Here is a 10912-nt window from a genome sequence, read left to right on the forward strand (position 1 = left end):
TGAAAAACAATTTCAATCAAGAACACTATACCCATGGGACCAGCAGTTGGCGTAATGGCTATTTTGCTGGACTCCCATGTAGTTGACCACGGTTCGAGTCCCAGACCCAGTGACTCATGCCAGGTGTGTGTGCGCGTGAATGCACAAGATCCCAAGAGGAGAGTGGAGGAGAGGGGATCACAGTGTGGCCATCCCCCCGGGGGCGTGACTTCTAGCTTTCTGTCTATCTCTCTGTGTCTTTCTGATGAGCACAGGCGTCCTATAGCAAAATCCTCTCCAATAAAAAAAAAAAAGGGGGACCAGTAGTTGGCGTAATGGCTATGTCACTGTACTCCCATGTAGTCGATCGCGGTTTGAGTCCCGGACCTGGTGGCTTAAACTCACACTGGGCGCTTGTGCGTGCGTGCCCAAGATCCAGAGAGGGGAATAGAGAAGGGATTGCAGCATGGCCATCCCCCCTGGGGGGTGATTTCTTGCTGTCTCTGTCTTCCTGGTGAGCACATGCGCCCTATAACAAAAACCTTTCCAAAAAAAAAAAAAGAATACTATACCCAGCAAGATTATCTTTCATGTGGGGAAAAAAGACAAAAACATTCTCAGATAAACCAAACCTGAAAGAATTTACCAACACCAGACCAGCTCTCCAAGAAGTGCTGAAGGGAGTGCTATACAAGGAAAACTAAAGTTGGACACACAAAATAAGAGTACAAGAAACAAGCAAGAGAATAACCAGCCTAATGATAGAGACAAGTCCAGAGTTGAATGTTAACTTCCAGAGTTTAAATGGGAAGATCACAGTAACACTGCAAATTCAACAGAAAAGAGATTAACTACATGAGTCTGAACTAGTGAAATAGAATTTTTTGACTTTAGACTGTAACTGATTTTCTTCGATGCTTTAATTTCCATATTTAAGGATTTCTGCCTTCTCTTCAACTGTTGATAGGTTCATGTACCTACTATTTGAACTGAATTCTAACTATTTTCATGGCTTTAAGTTTTAATTAAGCATATTTCTCTTAACATTTTTTTTTATTTTGATCTATTGAAATTAAAACTTTTTTTTAACTAAAAAATGCATTAAAGGGGCTGGCAGGTGGTGTGGTGGTTAGGGGCGTTAGATTCCCACATGGCTGACTCCAGTTCAAGTCCTGGACCTGCCAGCTTGCTTTCTCGCTTTCCCTTTCTCTCTCTGTCTCTCTCTGGTCAAATAAAAAAATAATAAGTGGAATTATATTTTTTAAAATGCATTAAAAAATACCTATTAACATCTATTTAATGACTGCAGTAAGCTATATAGCACCAGCAAGGTGCTACTTTATACTATGTTCACTTTACTTAAAGTCAGACATGTGTTCATAAATATGTATATATCAGCAGTGATTGTTATCGAAAGCCTTTAAGTTAATTAAGATCTTTAGTGAATCAATAAAATGTGGGGGAAAAAAGGCATGGAAAACAACTGTACATACCAGAGACAGTGTGAAGAGGGGGGGGGGGGAGTTGGCAGAGGGCAAGAGGTAGGAAATCAAGGGGAGGGAAGCAAAATATATAAGAAATAAATAGAAAATTATCTGCTGATGATAACATGTATGGTAACATCCTTGATTGAGTCAATATACAATGTATACTCAATGGAAAATCTCATTTTGTATACTTTATTGATGTACAGTGAATGACTGCACATAAATAAGTAAATAAATAGCTAGATAGATGAAAACAGAGAGCAGCCAGAGACTAGAAAGGAAGTAGCTGTCAAAGATGAGTCTAGATTTTACACAGTACTGATCCAAACAATGAAAAAAGCTTATTCCTTCATCTTGACACTACAAAAAAGTTAGAAAGGTGGGAACCAGCAGTTAGCGTAATGGCTATGTCGCTGGACTCCCACGTAGTCGACCGCGGTTCGTGTCCCGGACCCGGTGGCTTAAAACTCACGCTGGGCGCGTGTGCGTGCGTGCCCAAGATCCCAAGAGGAGAATGGAGGAGAAGGGATTGCGGCGTGACCATCCCCCCTGGGGGGTGATTTCTTGCTTTCTGTCTATGTTTCTCTCTGTCTGTCTGGCGAGCACACGCGCCCTACAGTGAAAATCTCTCTCTCTCAAAAAAAAAAAAAAGTTAGAAAGGTAAAGGGCCATCTCTAGTGCTCTGCACATTCAGGGTATTCCTCAGCAGCTGGAGATCATGACCTTCTAAAGACAATTATCTGTCTCAAATGATCGGTTTACTTTCCTGTTACAGTCCATTTCCTTAATTAGAAAATATTTTCATCACAAGGGAAGCCAAAATTCTGGTTGACTTAGTAGATTCTACCAACTATCATTTGCCCTCTTTGATCCAGGGCATACATGCAAAGATATGAAGATCAAGACCCATTCAAGCACACATACAATTTACTATGAGGCCACCCTTTCTCTTTTTTTATCGAAAGTTCAGAAAACGCTACACCCCCACCAACCAACTTTGTGTCCCCGCCAACCAACTTTGGAGATTTGCAATAAAAAGCACTTTAAAGGCTTCAAGAACTTGCAGAGCATTATCAGTTTACATTGTTCAATCCATAATTTCCCCAATTTCTTGGCTACAGAACCCCCTTTCTATAAAGGAACATACGTTAGAAAGCAGCGGTTTCATTGACTCATTTTCCCATTCCTTTTTGGGTGTATATGGTTGTTTTGTTCTTGTTTTTCCTAGATAGGCGTTTCTATGCTCTGATCCTCCTGCCTCAGCCTCCCAAACAGCTGGGGCTACAAGTTGCTCTCTGCTTTTTAGGGTGGACCAGGAACCAAACCCAGGGGATCCCAATGGCTTCACCCTGCTGAGCAGTAGCATCCAACACATGCTACCACGGTGGATTCCCATTCCTTTTATCTTTTCTTTATTTATTTTTTAAAAGAGATTTTTGCTACAAGGCGTGTGCACTTGCCAGAAAGACAGAGACAGAGACAGAAAGTGAGAAATCACCCCCCAGGGGCGATGGCCACACCACAATCCCTTCTCCTCTCGGGATCTTGGGCACGTACCCACACACACCCAGTATGAGTTTAAGCTACGGGGTCTGGAACTCTAACCGCGGTTGACTACATAGGAGTTCAATGACATAGCCATTATACCAACTGCTGCTCCCCCCATTTCTTTTAAATGCGTTGAAATGATCAATTTGTTATCAAATCATTGTTCATTGTCATCAAACAAAACAATTTCCACCAGTACTATCATTATTATTATTATTATTATTATTTAATTTGCTAGAGGTCACATGTGCTCATAGGAGAGACAGAGAGGTAAAATGAAAAAGCACCACCTCAGTATGGGGTCAGTGGGGGGGATGATCATGTCACAATCTTTTCTCCTCCATTTCTCCTTTCAGGATTTTGGGTACATACATGCACACACACTTGACTTTTTTTTTTTTTTAAAGAATTATTTTATTTAATGTAGGGCTGGCAGGTGGCATGGTGGCTGAGGTGCTAGACTCCCACACGGCTGACTACAGTTTGAGTCCTGACCCAGTGGCTTGCTTTTTCACTTTTTCTATCTACCTCTCTGGCCAAATTAACAAATAATAATAAATAAAACATTAAACAAAAAATTCTTCAAAAAAAAAAAAAAATGAAATTCAGGGCCAGCAGGTGGCATGGTGGTTAAGGCACTGGACTCCCACAGAGTCAACCACAGTTTGAGTCTTGGCCTGGTGGCCTGAAAATCATGCTGGGCATGTGCATAGGTGTGCCCCAAATCCTGAAAGGGACTGCAATATGGCCATCCCCTTTGTGGGTGATTTCTCACTTTCCCTCTCTTGCAGCACACTCCTCCTGGGGCAAAAATCTTTAAAGAAAAAAAAAGAAATTCAGGGCCAGTCAGTGTCATGATGGTTGAGTCAGCTGGATTCCACTTGGCCAACTACATAGATTCTAGAACCTTAATGTTAGTTAAGAGATTAAATATTTGTCAACAAAAACTTTCTGTATTTCCTTAAAGTCTATGAAGTCAAACTGTAAACTTTGCTCTGGTTTGAGAAAGTAAGACAAATCAGAGAATTTTAGTGAACACTCCACAGGTATTTACAATATATTAGCAAGACCAGGGTTTAATAAATTATCTGACTGCAAGTGAAGGTACTTTGACTCTTTAAAGTATTAGTAATATAGGGCCAGCAGTTAAGGCACTGGATCTCACATGGCCAACAGCATGGTTCAAATCCTGGACCTGGCACCCTGAAAAATTACACTGGGCACATGTATGTGTGTGCCCCAAATCCTGAGAGAATAGAGAAGGGACTGGGGCATGGCCATCCACCTTACAGAGGGCATGGATTGGGGCAGAGGAGGCTCTCACCTGCTGGCAAGTAATGCACTCTATACCAAATTAAAAACAACAAAAAAATTAGTAATAAAAGATGTGACAAGTGAGACCAGCAGATGGTGCAATGGTTATGCTGCTGGACTCCCACGCTCGAGTCCCAGACCTGGCAACCTAAAATTCAAGCTGGGGGTGTGTGTGAGCATGTGCCCAAGGTCTGGAGAGGAGAATGGAAAAGAAGGGAATGCAGCACGGCCATCCCCCTGGGGGGTGATTTTTCTCTTTTATCTCTGTTTCTCCTATGAGTGCACCCACCTTATAGCAAAAATCTCTCTTAAAAAAAAAAGGTGAAAAGTGAAAAGTGTTACTAGAAAATTTTATCTTCTTTAAATGGAGGAGTGATACTTTACTTTCTTTTTGGAGCTATCTTTGGAAATGCCTACCAACACACAATTAAAATATAAAAAATATATATCCCCCCCCCAAAAAAAAATTTATGACAGACTTTTCTAAATTCCAGGTTCTTCTTGTTGAATGAATAGCTGGATTTAAGTCTGGCTTCTTCCAATAAGCCTTCAGGTATAGACCAACACTTTTGAAATAAAAGTTTTACTTTGCAAAGCCATCTCAGACATCTGTGACATAAGCTGATCCAAGATGTGTGCCTTTTCTTTAGATATTTCCTCCACATTAGAGAACCATCCCTGAGTCTCATTCATTGGAAAGAGAGCAATTAAGTACATACTTCAACATCTCAACCCACTCTCTGCTTTCTAATTATAGGAATATACCACCTTTGTCAAAACCAAACTTCTTACATAGTGTACAAAGCCCTATGTGATCTGGACCCTGGATACTTCTCCCTACTTTACACAGTACTCTAGCAATCTGGATGGTCCACAAGTATTCCACTATCTAAGGCTCTTTGTGTCCTGGAGATTTTGTGCTTTCAATTTCTTCAGCTTAGAATCCCCTGGCCTTGTCCTGGCTAATCTCCAAATGTCACCCCCTCAGAGAAGCTTTCTTCTCCTGTAACATCACTTAATTACTATAATTATTCAAATTTAAGCAATTAATTTGTGTTTTTGTTTCTTTCAGCCAACAAAATACAAGCTCCGTGTCTGTTTCTTCACTATATTCCTAGAGATTAAATTAATGCCCAGTAAATTACTAAATAAATAAAGTGCAAAACTAGAGTATTATTTCATATCCATATAGTCCTGTATAGGAAATGATTTCTCTCAACTAGCAGAAATCAAGGTAACCAAAAGGGGAAAGAGAATTTTCTCACACTGATAAAAAGCGACAAACAGGGTCCTAAGAGGGGAGAGGCTGGTAGCTCTAGTCTCAGGAATTATTTTAATAAATGAGGACACAAGGGGAATGGCCCATGATGTTACTAGGTGGGTCCTAGGTGAGGAGAAAAAGGGCACTGGTGGTAATCAAAGGTAAAGGGTCCCCTTCCATGTCTTCAAATAAGAATACCTTTCCATCAACCATGTGACAAGCACAAACAAGCAGGGTGAGAGAGCTTGGTCAGGAGAGCCCTAAGGTGAGAGAAACTTTGGGGGGGGGGAGGGCAGCCTTGTAAAGATCTGATGCTGATCATTTCTAAGCAAAAGAAAGCACGTACACATGCTTTAAGATAGAAATGAACTTGTAATATGTAAGAAAAACAAAGGTCGGGGCTGCCAGGTGGTGTGGCAGTTGAAGGGGCTGGACTCCCACATGGCTGATCGCAGTTTGAGTCCTGGACCTGGTAGCTTGCTCTCTCTCTCCTCTGTTCCTCTTTGGTCAAATTAAAATAAACAAATAAATAAGTAAAGTTAAATAAAATAGTTATTTAAAAAAGAATAACAAAGGTCAAGTCAGTATAGCTGAAGTGGCTGAGGATGAGAAAGGAACAGGTGGGAGGGATAGACAACAGTCCAACTCAGGTATTTTTCCTTTTTTTTTTTTTAATTTATTCATTCATTTATTTTAATTTGACCAGAGAGGGACAGAGCAAGCGAAAAAAAGGAAAGAGAGAAAGTGAGACGCCAAGCCGCCAGGTCCGGGACTCGAACCGCATCGGGCCACGTGGGAATCCAGCGCCTTTAACTAAGACGCCACCTGCCGGCCCGACTCAGGTACTTTTCTACAAACCATGGTAAATTAGCCTAGTGGATTCTCAAAACCACTTTACGAGGTAGCTTAGGTTACTAGCCCCATTATACAGAAAAGCAAACGGAGGCTCGGACAGAGGAAGTAACTAGCCCCTGAGTCACACCCCTAGGAAGAGGCTAAGTCTGGAATGAACCCAGGAGACCTTTCCAAAGTCCAAGCCCCGAGCCACCACAGTACAACGTTTCTCCCAGGAGGAGGGAACTCCGTACTACTGGTCATTTAATACGTCCGGTGCATGCACCAGAATTTAATCTTAACAAACATCTCAGCAAAGTGAGGACCCGATGTCCATTTCACAGTCGGCAGCACTGGGCACAGAAAGGTTACAGAGGGGCCTCATCGGCGTCAGAGGAAGAGGCAATCGCGTGACGACCGGCACCCTACGCACCCCAACCCTGGCGGGGCCAGGCCTAGCCTCACACGCGGCTCGCCGGGCGAACGCTGCAGGGGCCCCCGGGCTCGGAGAACCGACGCGCCGGCGCGGCCAATGAGGAGCGGCCTGCTCCAGCGGCGAGGCGGCAGCGCAGCCAATCAGTGCGGCCCTGGCTGGGGGGCGGAAAGGGGCGGGCGCTCCGGAGACTCGCGTTAGGCCGCGCATCAGCCGCCCGCGCCCCTCACAGGCCGCAGAGCCGCCGGGCCAGGGCCGGAGACCTAGGACGCGGGGGAGCCGAGGCCTGCGTGGAGAGGCGAAGACCTCGTTCGAGCGCGCCGCTCGACGCACAGGCCCAGGCTCCGCTCTCGCCGAGGCGCGGTCCTCGCTTCTTAGAGCTAGGAAGTGCAGGGAGCGCCTCAGCCCTCCCTCAGCAGGGCCCTAAGAGCCACCTGCTAGGTCGTGCATACCCCGCGCCTCACCTGGTGGGGATATGGGAACCGAGGGAGGAATCTCAGCCGCGGACTGTAGCCGGCACTACCCGTTCCTGCCGCCGCTCCGCCTCACATTCAAACCCTGGCAAAATGGCGCGGCGGCGATACTGCGGCTGGGGCGCATGCGCTAGAGGCGCAGAGGCAGGGGGCGGGCCCAGGAGTGCTGCGGCCCCACCTAGGCCCGAAGGGCCAATCGGAAGTCCGTTCTGTGTTTGTGTTGACGTCACAAGTGACTGTGTCCTGTTGGTGTAGCCACGCCCATGAGCTTCACAATTCCCTAGTTCCCGAGAGGAACGCTGATTCAGCCATTGGCTGCCGGACGGTGACCTCTTATGATGTCAGGGCATAGAACGTAGCACGTTTTAAGCGGCTGTTGAAGGAATTCTCTAAAGTCTTGTACCTAGCGTCTCATTCAAACAAGAACTTAGCCCCCCCCACCCCCCGCCCCGGGCCTTCTATTTTAGGGGGAGAAATGGAATAAACAAACGAAGAATTTCAGCTCTTAGAAAGTGCTATGAGAAAAAAATAAAGACATAATATGACCAGCAGCAACTTGGAAGGTAACCACAATGTCTGTGGAAGCCTCTGAACACGTGGCGATGAACCTGAATTTCAACCAGGAGACAGCGGTGTAGAGGGCATCGTGGTAGCATTCCAGGAGGAGCCCGAGGGGCTGCAGCAAAGGCTCTGAGGCAGGAATGAGCTTGGCTGGAGCTTAAGGAAGTGGAGAGTGGCCAGAGATGAAGTTAGTAAAGCTAGTAGCGGCCAGGGAACGGAGGCCTTCCTATGCCTTGAGTGCATCATTGCAGCGTAACTACCCAGCCTTATTCTTGAGAAGGCCACGGGCGACTGTGCGGAGAATGAACAGGACAGGGAGAAGGTCCGAAGCAGGGAGTGAGGAGGCCATTGGAGGCATCCAGGAGAGCGATATGATTCTGGACATATGTAGAAAAATGGTCTGCTTCAGGATATATTTTAACCATGAAGCCCAAGGATCTTTTTAAAAAGTATTTTTCTCTCTCTCATGAGATAAACACTCTCAACAGGATCTCAGTCTTGATGTGCCCTTTCCGAAGCCTTTTAGCCACCCAGGGTCACAGGTGCACACCCAGAGTGTACAGGCCAACTCTGGAACTGAACCCCAATCTTTGCATGGCTTCTAGCACTGCAGGGTGTTGTGTTACCGCTGCTCCCATGGGTGCCATAAAATCTTATACTTTGAGTATGAGAAAGAGGAACCAGTGGTGACTTACTGAAACCCCAACCCTCTGTGTTGGATGCCCTTTCCTTCTCCCTCAGAACCCATCCCTGGAATTGCCAGCTTGCTTTTCTTGAGCCTGAAAGGCACACTAATTTGGTCATTATTTGATGAAACTAGTATCACAGCAATAGAAAGTTATGTGAGTACCCTGACTACAAACATGTAAAAACCAATTCCTGTGTAAAACGTGAAAAGATGTTTAGTTCGAATGAAGGGTTGTGGATATAAGTTTTTGGTAAAGTTACTCAATATAACATAGTCTGTGAACAATACAAGCTCTGGCCCCTGTCAACCTGTCTGCCCTCATTACTCCTCCTCCCCTCTTCCCCTACTTCCCCCAACACCTCATTCAGGTCAGTCACCCATTTTCTTTTTAAAGAAGTATTTAGTTTTATTTATTGTTATATTTGACTAGATTGAGAGGAAAAGGAAGAAATAAATCTAACAGGTCCAGGACTTGAACTGCAGTTGGCCATGTGGGACTCCAATGCCTTAACCACCATGCCATCCACTGGCCCCACCCCATTTTCTTTCTACTGAGTTTATTTCTACTTCAGACCATTTATATTTGCTATTCCCTCCCAACAAGAGCCTGGGATGCTTCTTTCTTTTTCTTTTCTTTTTTCTTTTTTTTTGCTATAGGGTGTACTGGTCCAGAGAAAGAGGGAAATTGAGAAGTTACCCTCCATGGGGGATTACCACTCTGCAATCCCTTCTCTCAGGATTTTGGATATACTCCAACAGCACAGTTGGTCATGTGGGATCCAGCTGCCTTAACCACCACACCACCTGCAGGCCCTGGAATGCTTTTGCCAATCTCTGGATGATAGGGTTTTGTACATTCAGACTCCAGCTCAAATGGTATGGCCATCTTCCAGGCCAGTAAGTAGCATGGTGGTAAAAATGTTGGACTTTCACCTGGGTGACTCAATGGTTTGAGTCTCAGATCTCATGGCTTGAAAAACATGCTGGGTGCATGTACGTACATGCTTGAAATCCCAAGAGGACGGGGCCAATGGGTGGCATGGTGACTAAGGTGCTAGACTCCCACATGGCTGACCATGGTTCAAGTCCTGGACCTAGTGGCTTGCTTTCTCACTTTCCTCCTCTCTCTGTGTGTCTCTCTGGCCAAATTAAATAATAATAATAAATAAAATGTAAAAAAAATCCTAAGAGAATAGAGAAGGGATTATGGAGTGGCCATTTTCCTTGGGAGGTGCTTTCTCATTTCCTCCCTCTCTCTCTCTCTCTGTTGAGTACACATGCCCTATAGGAAACTTAAAACAAAAAAATTCCAGGGAACCACTCTGGTTCTCTGAATAATGAAAATGTATTTGCCTAAAACATGTCTCAGTCTATTGGCAGAGTACAAATTCAATGTAATTGTGGAATTGCCTTTTGAAATACTTAACCAGCCTTTCTCCATCCAGTGAAAGATTTCCAGCATGCTCTCCTTTATAAAATGGGTAAACGAGTGACTATTAAAAAAAAATACTATAGGGCACATGCACTTGCTAGAAAGAGCGCGAAGGGGACGGAGGGAGGGAGGGAGAGAGATAGCGCGCTAGTTCTTGGGGATGGGGAAGAGGATGGTCATGCCACAATCTCTTCTCCATTTTCTAGAAATTTTTTTTTAATAGTTCTTCTCCATTTTCTAGAAATTTTTGGACACACACACACACACACATCTCATGAGTTTTTCCAGCCCCTGGGTCTGGGACTTGAACTGTGGTTGGCCATGTGGGAGTCCAACACCCCAACCACTATGCCACCTGTCGGCCTCACAGTGATTTTTTTTTTTGGGGGGGGACAAATTAAAAGTCATTTTATTAATTTATTCTGCATCAATGCATTCACTTTTTAAAAAATAATTTATTTTGGGAGCCAGCAGTTAGCATAATGGCTATGTCGCTGGACTCCCATGTAGTCGACTGCAGTTCGTGTCCCGGACCCGGTGGCTTAGAACTCACGCCGGGTGCGTGTGCGTGCGTTCCCAAGATCCTGAGAGGAGAATGGAGGAGAAGGGATTGTGGCGTGACCATCCCCTCTGGGGGGTGAGTTCTCACTTTCTGTCTCTCTCTCTGTCTCTGTCTGTCTGGCGAGCGCACACACCCTATAGCGAAAACCTCTCCAAAAAAAAAAAATTATATATATATATTTTTACATTTTCCTACATTTACTTTATATATCAAAAAAATTTTGCTTGGGACCAGCAGTTAGCATAATGGCTATGTCGCTGGACTCCCACATGGTCGACCACAGTTCGCGTCTTGGACCCGGTGGCTTAAACTCATGCCGGATGCGTGTGCGTGCGTGCCC

General features: G+C 44.8%; 1 protein-coding gene across 2 annotated transcripts in view; it reads right to left on the reverse strand.

Annotated features, from left to right (window-relative positions):
- CSE1L (chromosome segregation 1 like) overlaps nucleotides 1-7470 on the reverse strand; it is a 58198-nt gene extending 50728 nt beyond the window's left edge. For both annotated transcript variants that reach the window (XM_014591236.2, XM_006141285.3), the window contains exon 1: nucleotides 7321-7470. The gene's annotated coding sequence lies outside the window, so the exon portion shown is untranslated. The remainder of the gene's footprint in view (nucleotides 1-7320) is intronic.
- Nucleotides 7471-10912: the final 3442 nt, after the last annotated feature.

This window comes from Tupaia chinensis, unplaced genomic scaffold, assembly GCF_000334495.1.
Source record: "Tupaia chinensis unplaced genomic scaffold, TupChi_1.0 Scaffold000049_1, whole genome shotgun sequence".
Lineage (NCBI taxonomy): Eukaryota > Metazoa > Chordata > Mammalia > Scandentia > Tupaiidae > Tupaia > Tupaia belangeri.